This window comes from Pseudopodoces humilis, chromosome 9 (assembly GCF_049639895.1).
Source record: "Pseudopodoces humilis isolate 2021_Gansu_Grassland_sample_001 chromosome 9, ASM4963989v1, whole genome shotgun sequence".
NCBI classification, from domain to species: domain Eukaryota; kingdom Metazoa; phylum Chordata; class Aves; order Passeriformes; family Paridae; genus Pseudopodoces; species Pseudopodoces humilis.
Window position 1 is genome coordinate 30,170,134 of NC_142208.1, and position 6,719 is coordinate 30,176,852.

The 6,719-nt window shown below is 43.0% G+C and overlaps 1 long non-coding RNA gene across 1 annotated transcript; it reads right to left on the reverse strand.

Moving 5' to 3' along the window:
* Positions 1–2,966: 2,966 nt before the first annotated feature.
* On the reverse strand, positions 2,967–6,118 carry LOC148183804 (uncharacterized). The gene is made up of 3 exons (XR_015773309.1): positions 6,030–6,118; positions 5,556–5,659; positions 2,967–3,182 (listed from the first exon to the last, which is right to left on the reverse strand). It is a non-coding gene; the product is annotated as an uncharacterized LOC148183804 (long non-coding RNA).
* Between the last annotated feature and the right edge of the window lie 601 nt (positions 6,119–6,719).

Consider the following 6,719-nt stretch of genomic DNA (forward strand, 5'->3'; position numbering starts at 1 on the left):
ACAACAAATCATTGCAAACTGATGAATATACAATCCAGGATCCCAAACAACAAACTATTACAAACTATCTATGTGTGAAAAGACTGCTGGAAATTCCTCTAAGCCTCTGTAAACAGCTTTGAGTGAGACTGGTTGAGGGCCAGATGCCCACCAGAGGCAAATCCCAATTTTGAACTTCATTACGGTTGTACATCTCCTACCCATAAAGACTTTTTCTTTCTGAAAATGTGAGGCCTTAGTTTTTCTCTCTCCAATCAGGAAACAAAGACAATGTTACCTCTTGGTCCAGCCAGAGTATGTGCAAGGTAATAATACCATAAATATGATGTGAAGTTTTAAAAACTGGATAAAATTTAGTAGTTGTTCTTTGATAGCTCTTATGGAAGCAGAGCATCAAAATGAAAAGGCAATCCAAATTGGCCTGGGCAACATGATCTCACCACAAAGTTTACATTTAAACTTTATGCTCCTTTATAGAGGTTTATATTTTATGCTGAGTATCTCCAAGAGCTCCACAATAGCAGCAGAAGAGCCAATACAGTTATATGTGTATTACAAACACATGGCACTTGCTTGGCTTTCTCCAGCTGGAGACACATCCTGAGGTGTATGGGGGGGGAAAGAAAAAGAGAAATATATTTGAAATCTTAAAAGGGTACATTTTTACAATTTTTATTTTTTTTTTAGAAAGTGTTTCCTTTTTTCCCTTGACTTCCCAAGGTACCTCATCTGTAAAATGGCCATATAAATTTATTTATCTTATTTATTTATCAACCCATTGAGTGGAAGTGATATTCAGATTAATGACAAACAAAAGTTATTTCCAAGTATTCTATTATCCTATCTATGTTTGGAATGCTGATGCTTAGTGAATTGATTAGTGCCAGGATTGTGGAAATCAAAACAAATTTGCTAAAGTTTCTACCGAGCAATGGGGGAAGGATGTCTGAGTGCCAAGGATGTGGCTGACCCTGTGAAACAGATATTCATGCTGCTGGTCATTGAAACTGCTTTAGGAAAACAGGCACAGGTGAGGGATTGCTTTCAAGGTGAAGATGGGGCTGAACAGTGATAACCTTGCTCCCACAGCGGGGCTCAATGCACTGAACTGAGCAGAACTCAGTCATTTGAGTCATTTAAGCAAAACATGGCCCCTTGAAAGCACTTTCCATCCTCAGAAATGAGATTTGCTACATTTGGATGTTTTAGGGCAGGGTGACTCTACAAAATGTGCTAAAAAATTTGAGGGGAGATTTTAATTTCTTCTGATTTGCAGCATATTTCCTTATTAGAATTTGAATTGTTTCCCCCCCCACACCCACCCCCAAAGATCAGAATAGGCCACAGCTTTCCATAAGAGCCTAACTTTCTTTAAATGGTGGAAACTGTAGGAGCACAATAAAACCCCTCTACTTATTTTCCTTCTTATTTTTAACTGAAAAACAGAAACAGAAACACGAGGGTATTTTTTTAGGGAAATCTCAGGATTCTGAAAATATGCAGAGCATTTGAATATACAGCAAAGCAGAATGTCTCAGACTGATTCCCTTCATGATTTTCTCCCCTTCTCCTCTCTTTTTTCCCCTTCTTGTCTGAAACAAACTGATTATCAAGCCTTTCTCAGTCAGCCTAATGCTTTACAGCATGAGAGACTAAACTCAGTAGACATTCTGCTTAGTTAACTGTGAACATCACATCTTCCCTTCCAGGAATAGTGGTTCCAAATGTCAATAGCTGTTTTAGCCATGTATGATAGGTAAAGTAATGTCTGAGATGGTGCTTCTCAGACCCCAGCTATAAATGAGGATTACTAACAATTTTTATGCATTTTGTTATAAACTGAGACCAACTGTGAAGTGACACTGACATGTACCAGAAAAAAAACCGACAAAAATCAAGTACTTTTCTACGCCAACTGTGCACAAAGAGTTGGATCTAAGCATTATTATAGCAGAGCCTTTCATGTTGCTATAGCCATGGTTGTGTTTGCATTTCCATAATAAAACCTATTTTCAGGGGGTTTATAACTCGGCTGTAAGAAATTTACTCTGTGCTCCAACTTGGCATAACAAGGTATCAGCTGGAGAGCTGCAGTCCTCGAGTTTTTACATTCCCTGTCTGCTGCAGGAAGAAAGGAATTGTTTCCTTACTTGTAGATGTTTGCTGATTGTTGCTGGAATTCCTTCTGAAACTCAAACATGCTCGTTTGGACCCGTCAGTCCAAGGTATAGCGGTCCAAAGCCGAGTTCCAAGTGTCTGCCAGCAGAAGTCCTGCTGTAGAGGAACTAGGGGAACTGCACATGGATCTGGTTACCAGGAGATGTACGTGTGAGGAGATTTTCTAAAAAACAACCCCAACCCCACTGTTTGGTGTCCATTCCTTCACAGGCTGGGCAAGAAATCGCCTGTCGTAACACAAAAACGCACGTTATGCAGGATTGCGTGTCTGAGGGGGAAAAAAAAGTTTGTTGTTTGAGGGGAGAAGTCAAGCAGGAAAAACTGAAAAAAGAAATTAGTTTTTCAGAGAGTGGGGGAGCAGCCTGGCTTCTCACAAAACAGTTTCAGACCGTAAGTCCAGTCCTGCCGCAGTGCTCTCTCCAAGCACGGGGACCACAGGGAACTACAGCTGCTGCACAAGTGTGTGGTGGGAGAGAGCGAGAAGGGATTTTTTTTCAGCTCCTTTGCAGACAGCTGGAGCGTGAGAAGTTGGAAAATGGATGCATTAAAGTAGAGCCTGTGCTTAGCTCAAGCCACTGCGGAGGTTGGTACGGCAGGTAATGGGCTCTGAGGGACCCTCTGCGCAGCAGCTGCGCCGTGTTTCCCACTGGAGCTCTTCCAAGAGGCATGGCTCTTTCCTTGGGGGACTGTAGGTAAGACTAGGAGTCAGGAAGTAATAAAATCTCATTATTACTATTTATTGTTAGTAAACATTCCTGCAATGGTAATGTGGGGAGGTGCCAGCCAGGTACTGGCCGTATCTGCGTCTCGCTCTTTATCTCAGTGGGGCCCCTCTGTGATTGAACACCAGGAACCTGCAGCCTTTGGATGTCTGGATTTCCCTTTGAGTTTGCATGGCCAGGTCCTTTGTGAGACCTCACCATCAGGAGGATGGGGTCTGGTTGTCAGTCCTGCAGGAGGATCTGGCAGAGACACCTTCATTGTTCCACTGCTCTGCCTGGTACCTGAAACACAAAATCACTGATTTAAGGAGGGAGAAGAGGGAGGGGGTGGGAGAGCAAACAAATCTTTACAAGCTGCGAAGTTACTATATCTACAAGGCACAGACAGAGCCAGAACCGTGGGGAACACAGGCTGGAAACAATCTGCAGAGCAGATTTGCCTGGAGCTATGCTGCCTTTGAAAGGAGCCATCCTGCTGGCAGCACGGGGAGGGATGCAGGCTACACCTGTGTGGCAGGTACCACCTCTGCTTCCCACACCACCCTCCGTGGCCCCTGCTCTTACCAGGGTGAGATTCAGGGGACTCAGGTTAAGGTAAACCTGGTCCTCTTTAGACCTGACAATCCCTAAAGAGCTTTTGGAGGAGTGACAGCATTTGTTTGTGGCACAAAGGTCGGGTATCTCCCTCCCTTCACCTATCAGCAGTCAGGGGATTTTTCAGTTCCTTCCCATTCCTCAGACCATCTGGGTGGAAAGGATGTCAGGGGCTGGTGGGGAGTTTGAGATGCTGGAAATGTTCCTCCCAGGCAGGAGGAGAAAGATGTCCTGTCTCCCCTGGACTATCCAGCCAGGCCCTGCGGTTCTGGAGGGTGCAGGGGGACACAGGTGGGTGCAGGGACCAGAAGGACAGTGAGAATTTGGTGGCCAGAGGATGGCAGCTGTCAGTGTGATGTCCCTCCCTCTGCCCACAATTTCCCACATCACTTTAAATGCACCTTAAAACACAACCACTGCATCCACTGCATTGCCTTGGGGCCACACTGTGTTCCTCACTTGCACAGGGCAAAGCAACGCTGCCCTCTCAGGGAAAGGACAAATTCCAGACTAAATACCCTGAAATACTCTCAAATATGGTTCCAAATTATTGTTATTGTCTTTAAGTGTATGTTTCTTAGTTTATTTTTAACACATTTGGTGCTTGTGTGTTTTGTAAATATAATTTGAAAATCTACCACATAAGATGAATTTCCCTAACAAGATGTAATAAGGAATCCATGTCAGGCATAATAGGCTATCAAAAGAAATGCTGCATTTTTTGTGCCATATATATGAAATGTGCAGAGTGATTATAAATCCTACAGTAACAAAGTTGTCCATTTATGAGATGAATGCTTCGAAAAAACATCTTCTGATACTCTGATTGTGTTAGGAAAAATTTAAACCCTGCTGGGCCAAATTCACCCCTAGAATAAATTTATTTTACCTGAGAGAATACATTTATTCTGTGTATTTAAATATTTTCTGTCCTGTAAATAATACTATAATAATTTTTTATCCTGAGACTATTTCCTAAAGTATCATAAAAAATAACCCAACATTTAATTTGATCCCAACTCATATTTTAATATTTTAATATTTGGCTTGCATTTAGTATTTGACTTGCATTTTTCAGGTTTTAACTAAAATTTAGATATTTTGTCAAAATGAGAATTCACATAAATCCATTATAAGAGTAAAAAATTAACAGACCTGTTCCACAGAAAGCAAAGTAACCATGATAAATTGCATTTATTGCAATGCAATGAGCTTGAAGCACATCCATCCTACCTTTAGGACTCTTTAATACATCTTTTGGGTTGGATATTTTGTATTGGTGCATTTTTCTTTTGACAGTGACAATTTCTTAAGATATGAATGGTGCTTCCCTAGGAATTCTTTGGCTCCTCTTGGGCTTTATTTGAGATGAGAAATACTGAGAAAAAGGAATTAACAAGGAAGGGTTACCTCACAGTTGACTCAATATGGCTTTACTCCTAATGAGCAAGGGTTTTTAAGAGTGCTGTGAGATATCAAAATTATTTTTAAACATGTCATGTCCATTTCTACATGAAGGGTTGGACCATGTGCAGCTCTACATGGATTGAGACACTACTTTCAGACAGGAGCTGTTCTCTGGTAGACTTGCACTGCTTCTCTACCAGTCTGGGCTAAATTCTGCTTAAATAACGAGGAAAACCCAAAACCCCATTTCCTTTTCATCTTCCCATTCCCACAAACAATCCTCTTCTATGATTTCAGTGACCCCGAGCCCCATTTATGTGCTGGTGGGCGTAGTGGGAGAGATAACAGGATGGGCAGAATTTCCTCCCACGTTCTCCTTTCCTACCAAACAAGAAGTGTGGATGAGGCTGGGTCCCAACTTCCTCCTGCCTTTGCTCGCCCGTGGATCTCTCTCTTTCCTCAGAAGATGGGTTTCACAGTATGTATAACCTTTGCCAAACTGTCATAGCAACAACCGTAAAATGGCTACATCTGCGTTTAAATGGATTTGCTGGGACTTATGGGATCTTTCTTTTTTTCCCCCATGTGAAAATGTACTTCCCAGGAATAAGAAATGAAACCCTGCAAGGAAAGGCAACAGAAGTTAACACTTACCAGCTGGAAGAGGGAGAGAGTGAGAGCAAATAGCAGCAAGTTCATTCAAAAGCTGTAGCAGCTTGTTTCTGTGAAATTCAAAGGATCAGTCCCAAAAAGGCAGGCTGGGGGGAAAAAAATCTGTTAGAGGGACAACTTCTTCCAGAGAGAGCTAATAGAGACCAGACAAAGAGGAAGGCACTCCCTGACCTCAGACACTTTGCTGCAGAATGAAAAGGCAGTACCAGCTGTATGAAGGAAGACAGTATCTGACCAGGCTGACATAGCCCTGTAATATTTTACTTCTGCAAGAGTTCAGGAATGATTCCAGAACTCTGACTGATTATCAGTCTAGTTCATAACAGTCTTAAATTATAAGTGAATTTCAGGGAACACTAACATGAAAAATGCTATTACTCATGTTTAGAGGTAATGTATGCTTTAATATGTTATGATAGCATGTGTGTCAGGAAAGGGGTTGTGGCCACATCCCACCTCACACGCCCATTCTGCAGGAACACGGGGATCACTCCAGCACGTGTCCTCCTCCTCCTGCATCCCTAATGCCCATCAGGGAGAGCAAGTTCACCCCAAGGGCTGGGCAAATGCCAGGGGAGAGGAGAAGCAGTAACAGCTGGTACCAGTTACAGCTGGTACTGATTAATACACCTAAAAATGCCCAAAAGGATAACAGAGTCCTCCTCAACAGATGCACCGTGAGAGGAGAGTACTCTGCCGGAAATGGCCTTAATCCATCATCAATAAGACTTTGATTTATTCAGTTTTCCATTTGATCCTAAATCTCTGGGGGGTGTGTGCATTTCTCAAAAGTTCTGATGGGCAACGGTAACAATAAAAAGTAAACCCAAGCTCCAAAATGAAAATGCAAACAGTAACCTCGGAGATGGAGAGTCCTGTCTGCTCTCCCTGGGAAGAGACATCCTCAGCCTGTTGGAGGTGTAGCTTCTTCTTCCATGGATGCAGGAGTGTGACAGTGGGGGCTGCTGCCAGCCCCAAACCCCATCTCCCCACGGGTGCCCACTGCAGACAGTGGGCTGCAGCTCCAGGCAGCATGGCCCACGCCAGCCCTGCCTCTGTGAGAACCCCTTCCCTGCTTTTCCCCATTGTGCAGGAAATCCTTAAATTCACAGGCAGTTCAGCCTCCAAAATATCCCCCAAACATCA